Here is a 20234-nt window from a genome sequence, read left to right on the forward strand (position 1 = left end):
CAATATCATCAACAAATCTGTCACATTACCATTTTACACACACATATATACACACACACACACACACACACACACACACACACACACACACACACACACACACACACACACACACACACACACACACACACAACAATTGCTAATATGTAATTGTTGAAACTTATACCATACTAATCATTCAAAAAATTAATCATTCATTTTATCACTTTCTTTATAAATGATGTACTTCAGTGATACTATGGCAAAATTTTCAACTAACAACTAATTGTTTGAAAGGTTCCAAGATAAAACAAACATTGCAATATATTTTAGAACAATAGAGAACTACAAGACAAGGCTATATAAAATCATGCTCAAAAATGTAGCAGCTGTTTTGACATCACTTTTTGGAATGAAATAAGAAGAAAAAGAAAACTACAAGCAGACTAAATGACACATTATTACTTAAAAACTTTAAATTAAATAAAATGGTAGGTAAAGTGTATTATGTTATAATTTCAAACCATTGATTTCCCTTTTAGATATTATTCCAATAAAATTGTGATTTCCCAACTTGAACTTTTTAAAGTGTTAATTTTTTTATAAAAAGACTTATGAAAAGTAAATTAAAATAAAAACTAGATTGAATAAAGTGTTCTTTATTTGTTCTGAATTACATGTTCTGAATTTGTCATATTAACTAATAAATAAATTAATATAAATACTTTTAATATCTGTCAAAAATGTTGGATCTAAACGTGATTTCTTTTTAGAAATATTCATTCAATGTTGCAGTAAAAGTAAAAGTATACTTTTATATTTTCTAACACAGAGTAATTTCATATATCTAATATTACTGTACTTTTAATATTTTGTTCAGATAAATTATAAATTTAACCGATAAGGATTAGTACAGCATTTTATGAAGAATAAACTAATTTTTTTTTGAAAAACAAAAAAATTGAAGTCATTACATTATATTATATATCTTATCAAAACTACTCAATAATTATAATGATTAGAGAAGTTTTTATTAATTTAAAATTATGGTTACATTTACTGATTAAGAACAAGAAAGAAAAGAATTTTAAAAAATACTGAATAAATTTCCCAAAGTAAGGGTTATCTAATGGCATTGTAATAACATTGAACTAAACTGCCTTGGCATTTATTATTTTGTAACAAATAATTTTCTTTTTTATATTGGACAATAATAATATTTGTACATATTAATAAAATTTTAAATAAATTAAAATACAGGATAATGAAGGTGTAATGTGAAAAGTCTTATTACTTGTTCTATGTCAAAGAGTACTTATGATTGCTATTGTTTTTTAATCTCTATTTTCTATCTATAGGTAAAAATAGAAATAAATTACTGGATGCACTGCTGGCTATCATTTCTTCTAACTCTCTTTTTTAATCATTATAACTCAAGTGAAATGTACTTTGAAATTTTCTTAGTAAATAAATAAGTTATGTCATTAACAGGTAATAAAAAATGTATAATTTTGTTACAGTTATTGTCTAAATAGAAGCTACTACATGAAAATACAGTAATTATTTTTCTTAGAAGTAACTTATTTTATACATGAACAAAAAATTTAACTGATTTGGAAACTTGCTTAATCATTTTACTGTTTATATAATCTGTTTTATAAAAAATAACACTAATTTTGTTTTTAAGATTGAACTTCCACACACAACAGTTTGTATGCTCAGATGTATATATAACAAACCAGTCTTGAATCGTAACTGTTCACTGAAATTTAATAACTAAAATACACCAATTACACAGACATTTATGTTAAAAGTAATATCTTACCTGGGTCTATTAGTTTTACACTTAGTAATTCTCACTGAAGTTGAAATGCACATGTAACCACGTTTTCAGATCAATGTTTATAATTATCAATTATTTTTCTATATTCTTTTACATTTATATAAAATAAACTATTAAAAAATTGTATTTTTTTAAATTCTCAGTGACATATGATTAACAATTACCTCATTAACCACGGTAGCCAGCGTGGTTCTAAAATAAACTAAAAAATGTATTAACACAATAGTTAATGTCTTTCTGTTGGTTTTTCCATAATTTATCTTAACTAGATTAACTATATCAACTCAAAAAATGAGTAGAAAAATCTGCTACTGACCGAGAGAGGGGTTAATAGAGTCAGTATTTTTATTGTTCATTCTAGATCAGTAGTTTAAGTGGGCTTCTATTGTTCCATGTTTAAATAATCAATGTCTCAATATATTTGTAAATGTTACTAAAGAGTAATAGAACAAGAAAATAGCTTTTGAACCTTCTGCGAATTTTTAATCTTAATCAGTTACTGATTTTTATTGTTAAATCAATTTGTATATGTGTTTCCTTACTTTTAAAAATATTCTGCTCCACTGAAATCTAGCATAAGATTAATATGTATAAAAACCTTTTTACATCAATTAAGAAGCAATGTTAAAATTTTTTAGCATTCTAACTGGTTCAGACACTTACCTTCATTGAAATTCTTTAAAAGTATCAAGATCCTTGATGCATAAAAGCATCAATTACCTTACTGTAAATAAAATTTGATCATAATTCTTATAGTTCAAATTTATACTCAAGCATTACAATGTTTCTACAAACTCTTTTTGATGTTACACTCATGAGTGGCTGATAAAAATCCCAGATATAATAAAGGTAATTCACATCTTATAAATTCTAAGACAGTAACATATTCCATGATGACAAGAATTTCTATGTATTCCTGGATATCTGGAATTCCTAAATTTACTTAGGAACCGTAGGCAATTGTATCTCCTTTGTGTAACAATTCTTCATAAATTACAAATAGGATATCACATAACTGAAATTCCCTTCACTTACCAAGATTAGTATGTATTGTTTATTAACCCCAACAGCAAATTACAAGCAAGAGACAATGCTTAGGCACCACTAGATTTAGTAACTAGACGGTTCAGCCAAAACTATCTGTAAATTTTTATGATAAAGATCTGGTTAATTAAATGTGATTAATTAGCTACAGCATTATCATAGTACAGATTTCTATTTCTTATAATGTGCTTAAATCTTGAGTGTTAAAAAACTGTTCCTGAATATAAACAAATCTTCAGAAACCAAAAAATAATGTATTTTATCATATAAAGTAATATCTTAATAGAGAATACATTCTAAGCAAACGAGTAAACTTTATATTGAACATAATTTGTTTAAAACAATTTTCAATTTAATTATGTACATCAAGTGCCAACAGAATAGGAGCAGGGAGTATGATAATACTAATAATTTTCCTTATCATTTTACACCTTCTCCATATCCTATACATTAAAATTATGAATAAATAAGTTATACATCTTCTAGATTTGAAATAGTTTTTATAAACAATAAGTAGACAAAGAGAGTTATCATATACATTATATATATACATTTATGTACAGAAATATGTTCAAAAACTATAAAAAGTTGTGTAGTTTCTTATAAGTGTATAATATTATTTAAAACTTTAAAAAGAATTATGACATTAATTTCATAAATAGTATGTTTATAATCTGTGTATATATACAAATAAATAGATGTACTTATGAATGTTACAGTTCCAATCCATAACAGAATTCATAATTTTATTTCCAATATTGTGTTTGAAAATACTGTTTGTAATTTATTTACACAGTGAAAAAAGACGATTTAAAAATAATAAACGTTATTATCCCAAATACTTAATGTTCTTGAAATATTAAAAAATGTATACATTATACGATATATATATATATATTGTATAATTTATATATATATATATATATATGTACATATAGTTGTTACATTACAATAAATGATTATCTGAATAATTAAAAATTGTGATTAATCTTTTAATAAAAATAATTAGTTAAGAGTAACATACATCAAGAACAAGGTAGCATAAACTATCACATTACTCATCCAACTCTACATGAAGTTAAAAAAATGGACTTGACTTGCAAAATGTTTAAGTTAAGTATACTATTTATGTTCTACTAGTTATTTATACTAGTTATTTCATCAGTTATACTTGTATTAAAGCAAATAAGTCATACATACTTTAGCAAGTAAGTCAGATTGTACTTTATTTATACTAATGAGACTGAAAATTGTAATCTTTCATAATGGTTTATGCTATCAAATTCAATATGTATAACAATAAATTTAAAACAGTATTGTTTAGTTCTATACTTAAACAGTTTAAAAAAATGTTATACTTATGTTTACTTTAACATTTAATTCACAAAAATAATTTATTCAATTATACTGATAAAATTCAGTAAAATTTTATTACATTCATGCTGATTTTTCACATTTAGCATGGAAGAAAAGATTAATGGTCATAGAACAGTAAAAAATAAAAATAAAAACAATTTTTGTATGAAAAATACCTAGCTTATGCAGACAGGAACTGGGCAATCTAAAAAAATATATATAAAAAAAATAATAAATCATTATGTAGTATTGGCCTTACAAGACTGCCATATATATATATATATATATATATATATATATATATATATATATATATATATGATAATTGAATAACCACTTGTGACCCATACTTAAAATACCAGATCGAAAGTAACAGCTTGGGTATGTGTCATGAAATGGTACCATATCTTAATCTAGTGTCAGATGTAATGTATTATTATTTATTTTTTTTGTATTGGCAGAAGTACAAACAGACAATTTTTTTTGGAAGGTGCTTCTAAATTAAAGTTACTCATTTACATCATGTTGTTTAAAAACATAGCAAACCCTTTGCATTCAGGCATGTGTATAATAGTGCATAAACATGTTAATCATTCACTTATGCATGATTTTAGGTGAATGTATTAAACCTTTACTGAAATTATCATTTGTGTTAATAATATCCTCTGAAGTTACGATAAATTAAGAATTAATATATTACATAAAAGAATGTAAAATTAAAATTGAAATGATACTTTAAACAAAAAATGAATTCATTAATTAGTTTTATTGTAATAACAAAGTTAAGTTTATTATGTTTAATTAAGTGTTACAAAAAAGAATTAAAATGAACTAACATATGTAAGTAAAATAAAGACTAAAGGACTCTAAACGTTAATCATTGCGTCTTAAAATAATATGCGTGTTTAATTATTATAGTTCTGGACCCACCAAACAAGTTCTTTGGGTGAAATTACTTATGAACAAAGTTTAAAATGAAAATGTGCTTAGAAGGGATAGTTGTTCTGTGATATGTTATATATTATATATATATAAATATAAAATAAATTAATAAATATAAATTAATTATAAAAAATAATATTAAATAAAAACTCTTATTGTTAATAATGAAATTAAAATAATAATTAAATTAATGTTTTTATATAATAAAAAGAGACCAAAATAATTTTTTTTTATTATTATTATTTGTTGTGTTTTATATAATGTAATGCCAGTGAATCATGTTATTAATACTGTTAGTGTAATATATGTGTGCATTATTTATATCCTCCACATAATTATTTATAAAGAAAACAAATATTATTATTATTACTATTATAAACATGTGTGCATATATAGTTGTTGTCTTCCCCATGATTTTTATAATATGTAGTCATATTTAAAAACAATAATATTAATAAAACTGATAATAAAAAAAGAAATCTATAAACAAAGTAATAAGTACAAGTAAATATTATATGATAATACAATTTTTTATACATTTAAAATAGTTATATAATGCTAATAATGATAATATTAAAATAATATCAACTAATCAATAAATTATTAACACATAAACACCTTGCAAAATTAACTTTTATTCTCTATAATTGCAGTACTTTTTGTTTCTATTAATTTATTAAATTAATGTATCAACAAAACATTAAAACTTCAAAGTTATATCAACATATTTATTCAACTTACACAAATGTTTATTTTTTTTCAGAAATATTTGGCTGAAAAGATGAATTTAAATATAGGTATTTATTCTTTTAACTTTTAATTGGGAAATTTCAAATTTATATAAGATTTCATACTGGGTATATAGCTACTATTACAATTACTACTATTACACTATGTTATGTACCTTTCGATACACATTGGATAAACATACAATCACCTGCATTGCCTTAGATTCTAAATACACTTGACCAATCATAACATCTAAATCACATGAAATCTTTCCTCCCAGCTTTTAAAAAAATATTAAAAAGTAGAATGATTTGAAATTTCTTGTATGTGTGTGTGTGTGTGTATAAATATATATATATATATTTATACAAGATGCTTAAAAATTACACCATTTCTACTTGTCCACATTTGTATGTGTCAGACTCTTTAGAATTAGGTTTAAAGACTGTCAACAATTAGTATATAAACAAATTTGATCTTCAGTTATTAAAACAGTACTTTCAAATCACCTAGATTCACCATCAGTTTAAAATTATTACACTTTTGATAGTCAGCAATGTCAGTTGTGAAGTTTCTTGTTACCAGCCATAATTGAATGTAGATGAATTAAAATTTAACCCACAAGTTAAGCAGTATTTTCTCACTGCCAAGTTTATCAATATATATAATGCATTACTTCATAGCCAGAAAGGGGATGAGCATAATTTTTTGCTTTATCCTACCTACCCTTTCTTATGGCTTTGATGTTTGCAAAACATCCTAGGCACCAGTCAGGACTACTTTCTCTGGGAATAATGATGTCAGTCGTAGATACTGAATATCTCCTTCATTTCAGTGACCCTGACATGCTGATGTGCATTAGTGAAGAAGGGAATAAAAAACCATATCACTACTTATTTTCCCATGTTAACATTGCAAGAAATAATTGTTCTTGAGAATGATTATTTTATTTTTGGAGGTGACTTGTGACTTAAGTAAGGTTGTCAACAATCTTTACAGTAAAAGCATTAAACAAATAAAAAACAAGGCAATTTCATTGAGTATATCAGTTATACCAACATGCTACTTTAAAAAGATTGTTCTTATGATAAATATAATACTCACTGATTATCAAAATGACAGTTTCAATCAGATAAGATCACTCTTATTGGGATCTGTGTTCTTTATCTAAATCATGTCAGTAAAGAGTACATGAAAATATTTAACAAAATATATCTTTAAATATAATTCCCTCATATTTTTAAATTAAAATAAAAATTGCATGACTTGAGACTGTACAAGATGGATTTTTACGTGCAGGCTCACGGAGTGAGAAAATAAAAGTTTTTCTAAAATCAATTTTAAACATAAAAAATATCACTTTATGTCCTCCCCCCAAGAAAATGTTATTGCACAGCATTGTGATGGCCTGCCACCTTGATTGAAATGAAATTATTCATTCAATTTTTTTTTGGTTTTACACTTCATAATTTTGCTTTAGACTTTCATTCATCTTTCTTAAATATTGAAAACTTTTTTAGACTTCATATCTTCACTAATCTTTTTCATTCAGTTAATAAAATCAAATTCATATCTACAAATGGAATCTGGATGCTGCCTATGAATTAAATTTAGAAAACAAGGAAAAATTTTACTTTTGTTAAATCAGAAATGGATACTTAGTTTTCAAAATATGGGAACTTCTGCTTTTATCATGTTTGGCATTATATTATCATAATTGATAATTTGTCAGTAACTTTGTTCACTTTGCTTTATGAAAAACATACTAATTAAAAACAAAAGACACAAAATGCTACATAAAGTATAATTTTCTGATGTAATGAATGGTCTTCAATTTATAAACATATTCATAATTTGCAGTGTACAAAAATCTTCAAAAAATGATATCAAAATTCTTTTTTTTTACTAATAATTTTATATCATCTCATTTTAGACGAAAATTTAAAGTTTAAAATCAAATGTAAATATAATTTGACAAGAAACATGAAAGGTTTAGATGATAGTTTACAGAAAAACTTCCAAAACTACATAGCATAGCTCACCTTTCCAATGATATTTATTGTGCAACTCAGCCAAGCACTATTCTCTGTGTATCAGGATATCAATCGCACAGCATGCTGGACAATACAAGTATTAACACAATTCATTAATTATAACACATTTATACATTAATTATAATTAATATATAAGTTGCAGTAATACATGGTTGCACAACCAACGTTTTTGGTTGTGCAACCAACACTCCTTTATTTAAAAAGATTCATTTTTGTTTTATGAATAAATTCCTCTATTCTCAGCATTACATAATTATAAATTTTGCATAAATCAAATGTAAAAAAATTTTGAATTACAATTAACCCTTATGTGATGGAAACTTTCATGATGAAAGGGCACTGAAGATAGCTTCAATTTAAGAATAATTTGATTACTTACATTAATTTTTATAACCTTATGATATACATGAATACAATTCCAACATATACAAATTCTTATCATTTCTCTAAATAAAATGATAATGCATGTACAATATCAAAATATGATATTTTATTTCAGTGAATTTTACAATAAATTTATAATAAATATAGTTAGTTATTCTCGCCACATACTAATTATGTCAGTAAGATGCAAACTGTAATACAGTCCTGAAAGGTTTAAATATCAAAATAAAGGAAAGGAATAGCTATAACAGAATGGGACTGACAAAATCATCATGATTAGTCACATGGAAGAATGTCAAAAATTTGATAAATTTATTACATCGTTTATGGGTACCTGCTTATCAGCAGAAAATTTTTATGTTCTTATGTGTTGATCATCATGTCATCAGAACCAGTTGATATTTGCATATGAAACGATTCATCTGATAACATAATTAATTAACTTTTTTTTTCTAGTTTAAAAAAATACATGTATTTTATAATTAAAGTAAATTTACAGTAAGATAAAAAATGCTCAGAGAGATGTATATTAACGTATATACAATTTGTTTAAGAAAATTCTTTCTCATCTTCTGATAAACAAACAAAATTGGTTCACATGTTTAAAAAATATTTCTTATTGAAATCTTTCTTATTGAAAAGAATATAGAAAATATTAACTGGCTCTTTTCTATTAGTAGGCAACATTTTCTATCAGAGTTTAAATGCTACTTTTAATTTGAATTATTTTTTTATTTTACTCATTGAATGATCTGTTATTGAACAGTATTCACCAAATACAATACGTCTTTCAATTCTTACACCACTTCAGTCATGACTAATAACATTTATATTATGAAGTTATATCTATAAAAAAATAAATTTGCATATGATCATTTCTAAATCTGAAAATGGAAAATTTTTTAGGCTAACAATGAAAAATCAATCTAGCCAACATAACAGTTTGGATTTCTTATAATGCAAGATTTTATTAACTTAAATTAATTGTTCTATTCATAAACTATTTGACAATTCATTACTTAATGTTTGAATTTAAATTTCTATATATTCTGATCTAATTTTTTTCTTATTATCATATTAACAATCTTAAATATTTCAAAATATTTTCTGTACTTTTATACTGTTAAAAATTAGATGTTTTTAATAGTAGATAATTTTTAATTTCAGTTTTTATCTGTCTTAATATGTCTGGAGAGATGTTTGAAAGATTGATTCATTTTTCAATGTTTTTTTGAGATATAACAGCCATTAAATTTTATTCAGTATATTCTACAAAAATGAATGTTTTTACTCTTTTGTTATTGAAATGTTTATTAATTTGAATTGTAAGCTACATTATATTCTTTCCCATAATTTACATTCATAAATTTATCAGTGTGTATTTGTTCAATTAACATGAAAACAACACATAATTGTTGTTTTCTTGTTCACAGAAGTAATCAGAGGGAATTTATTTTTTAATTTAATATTCCTCCATTATTTTACTTATTTTACTTATAAGCTGTAATTAAACCTAAGAACTGGAAGATGTTTCAATTGGTAAGTTCTGTTCATTTGTTTTGTGTATGCTTACCTTAAATTTTATATGTATTTTTAAAACGAAGATTATTTTTAAATGGGAATTGATAACAATGTAGTAGAGATAGTTTAGAGTTGTAATAATCAGTTTAGATTCTGGAAACTGCTGTCATTTTTAAAACCTTGACTTTAGTAGTATTCCTTGCATGTAATGTACATGTTTGATTCAATCTGTAATACTTTCATGAAATATCAATTATAAAATACTATTAGCTTTTTATGAATAATTAAGAAAACTGTGATGAAGTACAGTTTACTGGATAATCTCTAGGATTATTTATTTCATAATATTTTTTACTTTAGTAACAAACTAATCTTCTAAAAATTTACCTTAAAAACTAAGGGACAAGTTAAAATAAGCAATGACAAATGACCAGCAAACAGCCTAGCCAGAAGAATTTTCATCTTATATCAGATTTACATAATATTTTAAATAATAATATATTATAAATTAAAAAATTGAATATTAATTCATAATTTAAAAAAATTGCAATTATCTTACAAATAACAACATTTAAAGATAATTATATATCCTAACATTGCTAGGTTTAATGATTAATTTTAAAATCTACTTTAATACATATTTGTAAAAAATTATTTTTCGTAGCACAATAAATATCACCAACATAATTGCAGCTATTCAAATACATGTGAATACACTCATTTTCTATATCGTTTGATATTTCTAGAGATTGAAAGTAAAGAATTTCAAAGTAGGATTTTCCCCTTTAATTTCATACACACTTTGAATTTCATATTGGTTTACTACCATATCATATGCACATATACATATTTCATTTTTTTAATTTTTTCTTTAAAATTACCATTGTCTAGCCTTACATTAATCTACACTAAAATTCATACTAGATCTACACAAAAATAGATAACTTTATTGAACCTACATTTTACTTTATTAAATGTACATTAAAATAAAAACTCTACTCCGCCTAAACTCATGTATGAATCAAAACCAAAATATTTCATGCATTGTTAATCAAAGATTCCCTTACAAATAAACTTTTTACCACAACAGTTACTTTTATTAATTCACTGCCAAAGTTTGTCACACATATCTGTGTGCTATTAACATGAAATTAAAAGTAAATTAACATTAAAAATTTGTCAGATAAAATTTGAAGAAAATTTTTAATTATATCCATATGGTTTTAGTTTTTTATTTTACAGTTTTTCAGATAATGAATAAAAACTCTCAGAACATAACATAGTAATATATTATGGGTATTTAAAAAGAACACTGAAGACTATTTCCATGAATAATAAACATGGTTCTAGATGTAATTGTATAATAATGCAGATTATGCAATAAGAAAAATAATACTTAGTACCAAACATTTCCAGTATTTTTGATATATTATGACGGGGAAGATATTTATTAATTATTCATCAGTATTTATTACTCGCGTAATAAATATTGATGTTGATTTAATAAAAATAATTATATTTTTTTAAATAAAATCATCAGATCAGAATGAGTGAGATTATTTTTTTTTTTTATTACACTTCTACTAAAAGTATATAATATTGTTTACACTTAAAATATCTTAGAAGCTGATTAAAATAACCAATAGTCATTAATGTACAAATAATCAAATTTGTTCAGAAATTCTATTGTTAATTTGAAAACTTATTATTATCACATAATTAAAAGTTAAGTAAATGAAACATTATTAATAATCATCTATCCATGTTGCTTCCTAATTCATATCTGTTAGTGACAGAGGTAGTTGTACTATAACTCGGTCAGCAGGAACAGGTTTATTGAATATGGTTTTACATTTTTAACATTTTAACTCAGTTTTTTTTTTACATTCTTTTATATTTGTTCTTATTAGGATATAATTTCCAGAACACTCCAAAAGTCATGGAGTCAACAATTAGGATGTTATGATTTCAATAACATTCCTTAGTGTACATATTATTAATTGCAAAGGTTTATTTTTTAGTGTTCCTGAAAAAGTTATATTAAAGAATTACTTGGTACAATGTATGCATAAACCACTTCTACCTATTACAACCTGTCATGGGTCAATCCCTGTCTGGAACAACTCTGAAAACATAATTAATTATGGAAAACTAAAAAAAAACATGAAGTAATGACATGCATAAAATAATAATTAAGAAGTTGGATAATCTAAATTAAGTTGAACAGCAAAGGAAATTTTCCTTTTAATGAATGTCTACATGCTATTAGTAGTCAGTCTATGACCAGTACCAGTCAGAAATGTATTCAGTTGTATGATGTTTACTGATACAGTTGTTAGTTACAAAACTATAGACATGGATAAGTAGATAAAACATGGATGTTTTTTGTTCCACTGCAAATAACACCATAAAAATAAAATATTTCTATTTTTTAAACTCTGAATTTATTACAATTATTTACTAAGAATACATTAAGTTCTGAAAGTGATTTCTGAAAAAAATATTATTATTCAGAGAAGATCACTAGACTTTTAATTACTATTAAAAAATTATGCAAAAGTACTATTCTGTAACACACTGTTTTAAAGTAGTGTTCTAAAAGTATTATTATTGTATATTATAACTTGTTTTAATATGAACTAATTTATTTTTACTTTAATTTTATGACTCTACTTTAGTTAACTTCCAATAAAAAAAGAACAATGATGTAAATTATTAGAATTCATTTTATATTTAAATTTATTTTGATGTTCTTTAAAATTGTTATTAATGCAACCAGAAAGTATGTGATCTATTAATTTTTTTTTTTAACTTTTGATAACTCAGTATGAGTAAATTTTTTTTCATTAAAAAACCTCACCAAAGGCAGTAATTTATTTCATTCTTTTAAACACTGAATTTATTTCATATTCATGGCATACAATTTTTTGGAATGTTTTAAAATAGTATAATTTAAATAAAAGTTAACTCAATAATAGTCATTAATCTTTAATTTCACAACAATAATAATAATATATTTTTTGATTTGTTGTAAAATATTAATTATTCTGTGCCTAAAAAAAAAAATTATAGGCAAAATGCTCACAGTTGGTACAGGTTATAATAAATCTATAATAATATTGTAAAATCAATTAAATGTTGTAAAACTTAATACAATTAGTAAATAGAGAGTGAGTAAAAACATTTCACGATACTGTTTTTACACGTACAGTAACAATTAAAATAAAATAAAAACAATTAAATGTCAGCATCTAAAAGATAAGGATTTCTACACTCTTTTCTCAAATATGTTTTTTGACTAAATATTTACAGTTGTAAATATTGTTTATTTAACTTTGATTTTTTATTTACGTAGTTCTTTTCTTTCCTTCTTTATGTACTTCATGCTTCACTAAAAAAAAGTCTACTGAATAAATTATTGGCAAAGTGAATAAGTTAATTCTCTTCATATTTCTCAATAAATTATAATGTTAGTAAAATTTTACAGGAGGGTACAAGGATTGATTTTTAAGTTTTATGTTTAAGATATATGTAACAAACACATCTTGTAATCATTACAGTTCCAGAAATTTTGTTCAAACTCACAAATACCATTAGTGATAATTTAGATGCCCTCCCCAAAATCATACTAAACCAAAAAAAAAGAATAAGTTCTAAATTCTTAATAAAAAATAAGTCCAAATATACCTTTATTTTTAAATCACTTTTAATCCGTTAGAATCATAGCGACAATTGATCATAGTTTAACAGCTGATTAACAATGTCTTGCTTAGCCAACAAGTTAGATTACTGTGGTGAGTGATGTAACCAATTTTTTTTCATTTTTATTTCAAAATTAAATACTGCTTCAGAAAATGATATCAGCCTAGTTTCTCAATTAAACTTTTCCAATCTCAAGTTTACTATTTCTAAGATAGTGCCATTTATTCACCCCAACAACCAAAAAAATTGACAGTAGACAATAGTATGATTTGCAAGCATTAGTAAACAAAATATCTGAAATTGCTCTCAATAATGAATTAAAGTTTGAATAATAGGTGCAACTCACCTTTTTCTATGATTTATTTAATGAACTACTTTTTTTAATTAGCTGATTAATTTACCACATAAAATCAAGGCATGTGAATGAGAATATAAAATAGAAAACTTTTAGCATATAAAACATACCAAGCTTAACCAGAATTGCAAACCCAGAACCCTGCAAGTGTCTCCATCACTCTACCATGAAGATCGGTATTGCATGTAATACCCATATTACTTTTTTTTATAAAGCATGGTTACGATAGATTTTAGACAATTTAGAATGCTAACTTTACTTGATAGACATTTCACTACTTGTTTAGTTTTTCATCAAACCCTCAATTAGGAGACAAAAGTCTTGAGATAGTCATACTGACAGTCAGTCACCATCCCACTGAGAGCTAAAAGGTAGTAAAGGGTTCCAGCAAAATATTTTTAAATAGAGGTGTTGGACAACTAAACAATTCCTCAAATATCCATCCAAAGTAGAAGAGATGAAGGATAAAATAAAAAGAGATAAGGTAAAAGATAAGATAAAAGTAGAGGAGAATAATCACCTTGTTGAATGGTTGCTTCTGAATCAGACATGTTAGGGAAATTTACAATTTTGCATTGGACCATTTGTACCTCTCTACTTTTTAGATAAGAACACGTAATACACTTAATAGTAAAAGCCCTGTTAAACAGCAATGTTTTCTAATAAGATGATATCTAATTTCACATAACAGTGCATAAAAACGCTTGGGTGTAATTCAATAATAGGAAAGAGAAAAACAATGAGAAATTTATTTTGCTACCCAATTTTCAGTCACTGACAGAAGTTAGTCCTCCTCATCACTTCTATTGCTACACTGTTATTCAATTTTTCCAGTATTTTTTTTATGAACCTTCATTTCAAGATAATTTTATTCTGTTGTAAAAATCTAGTTGATGATATAGCTAAGGGAAGATTAGTGAATAAAATTAGTTAATGGATGTAGTAATAAAAATTTCTTGAGATCTATTTAAATTAAGTTTTTGTTATCACTATTAAATAAATTAAATCTTTATTATGTATTAGTTTCATTATTCCAAGTATGTCAATAAAGATGTGTTCTCTAACTATATACTCCTTGTCTGTATAGAATATATATTACTTCATTTGTAGTGAAATTACTCTCTTTTATCTCCAAATTATTCAGTATAATACAGAAATGTAAATTATTAGTCATGGTTTTTATGTTTACTAACAATAACAAAATGAAAGTAGTCATGTATTTTGTAATGAAAGTAGTCATGTACATTTGATCATGTATTCAAGAGATATTGTACATATGATTTTTTTTAAAAAATCATGAACTCATAAACTAGTTAAAGACCTTACATAGAGAACAGTTATATATTGCATTCCCAACAGCATTAGACTTGATAATCAAACTCTTTATTGACCAACTTAACAGACTGAGACTGTAACATAAGTTTTATAAAGTTAAATTTTACTGACAAAGAATTAAAAAAGTAATGCTACTTCTCCAATTGAGCACAGAATAAGTACCAAGTAAGCATATTTCTGTATTTATGTTCAGCACTTAAACCAGCATTATAATAATATTCTGCAATTTTAACTTATGTTAAAATGTATTACCAAAGAGATTGATTTTTAGAACTGCTCTGTTGTGCTACTAGGGTCAGGTTCAAGTCAGAATAAACTTATTTATTTATTTAATCAATTAATAAAAACAGGGTGGCATCCAATAATCATTATTATGAATATGGTAATGAATTTTATAACATGTACAATATACTATATTTGCCCAGAACTTGAACCCATAACTTCAGATGTAAGTTTTTATTGATGTTTAAATGCCCTTATATCTGTGTACTTTTGTCACTGTGGTTTAATGAATAACACTGGTTAAATGTGGCTTGCAGAATCTGAGTTGACAAACTGTGACTGGGCTCATAAGCTGTTGCAGTTTTAAATTATTAGTACACAGTATACTTTGAAAAATATGAATTTTAAGAAAATACGTAATCTATGTAAAAAAAAAATAGCAATAAGCATTAAAAAATAATTTTGGTAAGATTTCTGTATTAATTTACAAGTTACAACTGACAAAATGATAATTTAAAACTGAGAAAGTATTTGAAAGTTTTATTTTAAAAAGTGTTTTTTCTTATTTTACTTTTCTTGTAATTTTTGGCTAATTTTGCTCACCTCGTCATAGTTTGTATAATACCAGTCATTTTCATAAAATAGATACAGTAATTATTTTTAAATCATTTTAAAATTACTTTGTTATTCATTCAAAAACATAAACAATCAATAAAAACTTTAAATATGTCAGTGACATTTATGTAATTTAATTAATATATCAAAAAATAAATAAATAAAAGTACATATTTTAATTACAACATTCATATTCATTAAAGTCAATTTTTCATTGAAATTAGACCAAACACTCAAACTAATTGTTTATTTCAGAGATTAAGTTTTTGTTTAAATTAAAAATGCACAAATGTAACATGAACTCATAATAAATACTTGAAAATATGTTCTAGAAAATGATGAAGTTGGATCAGAGCTATTTCTTTTCTTGCAGACAACGCAGTTAATATAGTGTTCACTTTAGCAGTTAGAAGATCCATGTTATACATGTTCTAATATGTTTATTTGATATCTACTTTGTTTTTATTTATTATGTTATTGTCAAATTTTGTGCATTTATATAAATTTCATATCTTTCATGTGTTTTGAATTTATGACATATATTTTTTTTTTAATTTTCATGTTTTATTATCTTTTTGCATGTCCCATTTCAATGATGTGACTTAAAAAATTGATTCTGTTATTAGGTATAGGGCAAGTGACTGTTATTTGTATATGTAGGTGAATTTGCATATACCCCAATGAAGTATTAAGGAAGGTCACTGCAGTTTAATTTGCGTACTCCTGGGTTATTGTGATTATTAATGTGTACTTTGTTATTAGGTCATGTGATCTAATGTAGTTTTTGTGTTTTTTTTTGTTTTTTTTTAAGTATTACAATCATCATCTTTCCTGTAAATGAAGACAGTTTTGCATAAATCCTGAAGTATGATCATATATATATTTTTGCCACTAGATCCATTTTTTCTCTAGTATTTTATGTAACATGTTGTTGGTACATAATATTTAGATAGATATTTTTCATTGTCAGCTACACAGAATTTTCAAAATATTGAAAAAATATTTCAGCCTAGGAGCTAGAGAAATGGAAATCATCCAAGAAAACGACATGCAGAGAAATATATGTATATTTGTCTTTGATAATGATATACTTTGGTAAAAAGGAAACTATTCCTCACACCCTTCAACAAACTACAATTCATATTACAGTTCACTGGAGAAAATGAAGATAACCAAGCACTTCTAGATATAACCTTATCCAAAAAACCAAAGAGGTCATCTTAACCAAATGACACACTTATCTACTTCTAATCATCTATAACAAAAAAATTAGCTTTTTCATATAGCTTATATACCCTATTACCCATACTTCTGTATTAGCCAGCAACAATACTGAAGAATTCAATAACTAAAATACCTAGCACACATATGTCTACATTCTCACACTTGCAGACAACATATTATGTAAAACACAAAACATAAAAAATGTATCTAAAGATAAAAACTGAATAATGCAAAAAAACATTTTAACAAAACAGGAAACATTTTCAAAGATGGAATTTTTTTTCAAAAGTACAAACAAAATAATGGATCAACCTAATTTTTGAAAAACTCATTCAAAAAGCATCCACCAATAAATATAAAAATAAACTACAATGGTAACTACATTGAATAAATGATTGTACATTTATTTATTGATACAAAAAAAAAATAATGACAACACACAATATTACAACTTCTTAAATTACCTCATAGGATCTGGACATATGCAGACAAATTTTACAGAAACTGTATAAAAGCCAATAATTCAACACATTTGATCATTGTGTAATTTAACAAAAACAACCTATTAAACACATTTCTCAATAAAAATAAATGGATCTTCTGGTCACTCAAAGATAAGCATCACTAACAGTTATATTATAACACCACCAAGAAAGTAACCAACTACATTATAATTCTGAAAATATATTCTAGCAGCTTATTTCCAGTTAGTTATTTAGAAAATGTGTTGTATTAAATTTAGTCTTTATAAACAACAGCTTTACTTTAATGAAGTAACTCCTATTTAAAATTTTTCTACCTAGTTTCATGTTGCCGCGAAAATAAATTAAAATTATAAATTTTTAATCTAGGGCAGTAACATAATAATTAAAACCCTTTAATCTTCTTCTTTTCATAATACAAATATTAGTCTTTTTTTTGTTTTTTTGAGTGATTTTGAAATCGTGTGTGTTTTTGTTTAGCATAATAACTTCATAATTCTTACAAAAATTAATTTTTAGACTTAGCTTGCTTAGTTTAATATTTAAAATCCAATAAATTTAATCAATTTCTAAAATAAAATTATTTTTAGGTTAAACACCTTTTTGACTGAATTTCATTGCTGACTAGGATAAATCAGTAAACGTGAACGATAACTTTAGAAATATAAAAATGATGCTCATGACTAAAAAAATCAGCAAATTAAATTTATTCTTTGAATAGTTTGAATAGTGAAAGTTGCTTAGGTTTTTAAAACTGATCTGCACTGGAAATAAACTTAAGACCCATTGGTAAAACTGAACAATGCACATTTAGAAGCTAACCCGTGATGTGATCATGCTGAGATTAATCGATTGATAATTTCAAGATAGGTTTTCATTTTTTTAACTTTTTTTAAATTATTTACGTTATTATCAAATTTTTTAAACAGTGCAGTAAAGGAATGAAAAACATTTGATCATGTATTCAAGCGATATTGTATGTATGATTTTAAAAAAAATCATGTACTAATAACCTAGTTAATTAATGTTAAAGACCTTACAGAGAGAAAAGTTATGTATTGAGTTCCCAATAGCATTAGACTTGCTGACAATCAAACTCTTTCTTGACCAACTTTGACGACAGTCTCTAACATAAGTTTCGTAAAGTTAACTTGTTACTGACAATGAATTTAAAAAGCAATGCCATCTCTCCAGTAGAGCACAGAATAAGTAATAAGTAAGCATATTTTTGTTTACTTATGTTCGGCACTTAACATTTTCAACTGTTTTAAAAATGTTTTAACTGTTTTAATCATATTGCTGTAAAATAAACTTTCAGTAGCTCAAAGTAAATGATATTTTACATGTGGATGAGTTTATTTGAATTGTTAAATAAAACAGCTTTTCACATATGAAAAAAATAATAGATAAATATAAGTTGGTAATTAAATCTGTTTGATTTAAATAGAATGATTCCCAGAGTAAAGTAAATAGATCATTAATGTTATAAAACAAAAATGAAGGTTTGTTGAATGCTGTTACAATTTTTAGTAAATTAAAAAAAAGAAGGTAAATGAACGTAATATTTTAATTAATTGGTCATGTAACTGTGATCAAAAAAAGTTGCAATTTTTATATTGTACATGTACATTTATGCACATTTTACCCATAAAATACATTTCTGTAAATTACATTTTTAATTAATTTTTTACCTGATGAGTAAAAATAATAAATAAATTCATAAAATAATATTTAATTAATTATTATTCTTTAAATTAATAAATTTATATTTTAATCTAATCAGAAATGTAAATAATATAAATTAAAATAGTATTATATATAATATATTCATTGCTCATACCAACTATTATTAATTAATATTGTAATATAATATTAATAATTAAGTGATAACTGGCTTTGATGTCATAAAAGGCCTTAAGAATTGATGTAGGTTTTAACAATAGTTAAGGAATGCTTGTTCAAATAAAAATGTATAAAATAATATTCCTAAATAAATTATTTAAAAAAAAAACAACATAGTAATTGTTATAGTGATAAAAATTAAAACAACTGACAATTAAAAATGTTGTTTATTGTTCAGTAATTTATTATTAATGTTTTTGTTCATTTATTTGTTACTCCTAATGTGAAAATAAATTTAGAACCAAATAGATGTGTTTTTGTAAAAAATAAAAAAATATATATATATACATATATAAATAAAATAATGAAATAAAAAAATATATGAAGAAAAAATTGTGAAATGAGATTTAAATGTATTTTATTTAGACAACATTTTTTTTTAAATTTGATTTGTTCAGTAATTAATAATAATAATAATAATAAAAATATTAATATAAAAATTTATACTGATAAAAAAAGTTGTTTAAATAAAGTTTGTGTTATAAAATAGTGTGCTACATTATTTCATACTTTTTTTTTACCTAATAAATAAATAGTTTTAATTT

General features: G+C 24.4%; 1 protein-coding gene across 1 annotated transcript in view; it reads left to right on the plus strand.

The window, feature by feature from the left end:
• Positions 1-20234, plus strand: part of LOC142321130 (uncharacterized) — a 93064-nt gene that overhangs the window by 701 nt on the left and 72129 nt on the right. The gene's annotated exons all lie outside the window — the stretch shown is intronic.

Source organism: Lycorma delicatula, chromosome 3, assembly GCF_047948215.1.
Source record: "Lycorma delicatula isolate Av1 chromosome 3, ASM4794821v1, whole genome shotgun sequence".
In the NCBI taxonomy this organism is placed as follows: Eukaryota; Metazoa; Arthropoda; class Insecta; order Hemiptera; family Fulgoridae; genus Lycorma; species Lycorma delicatula.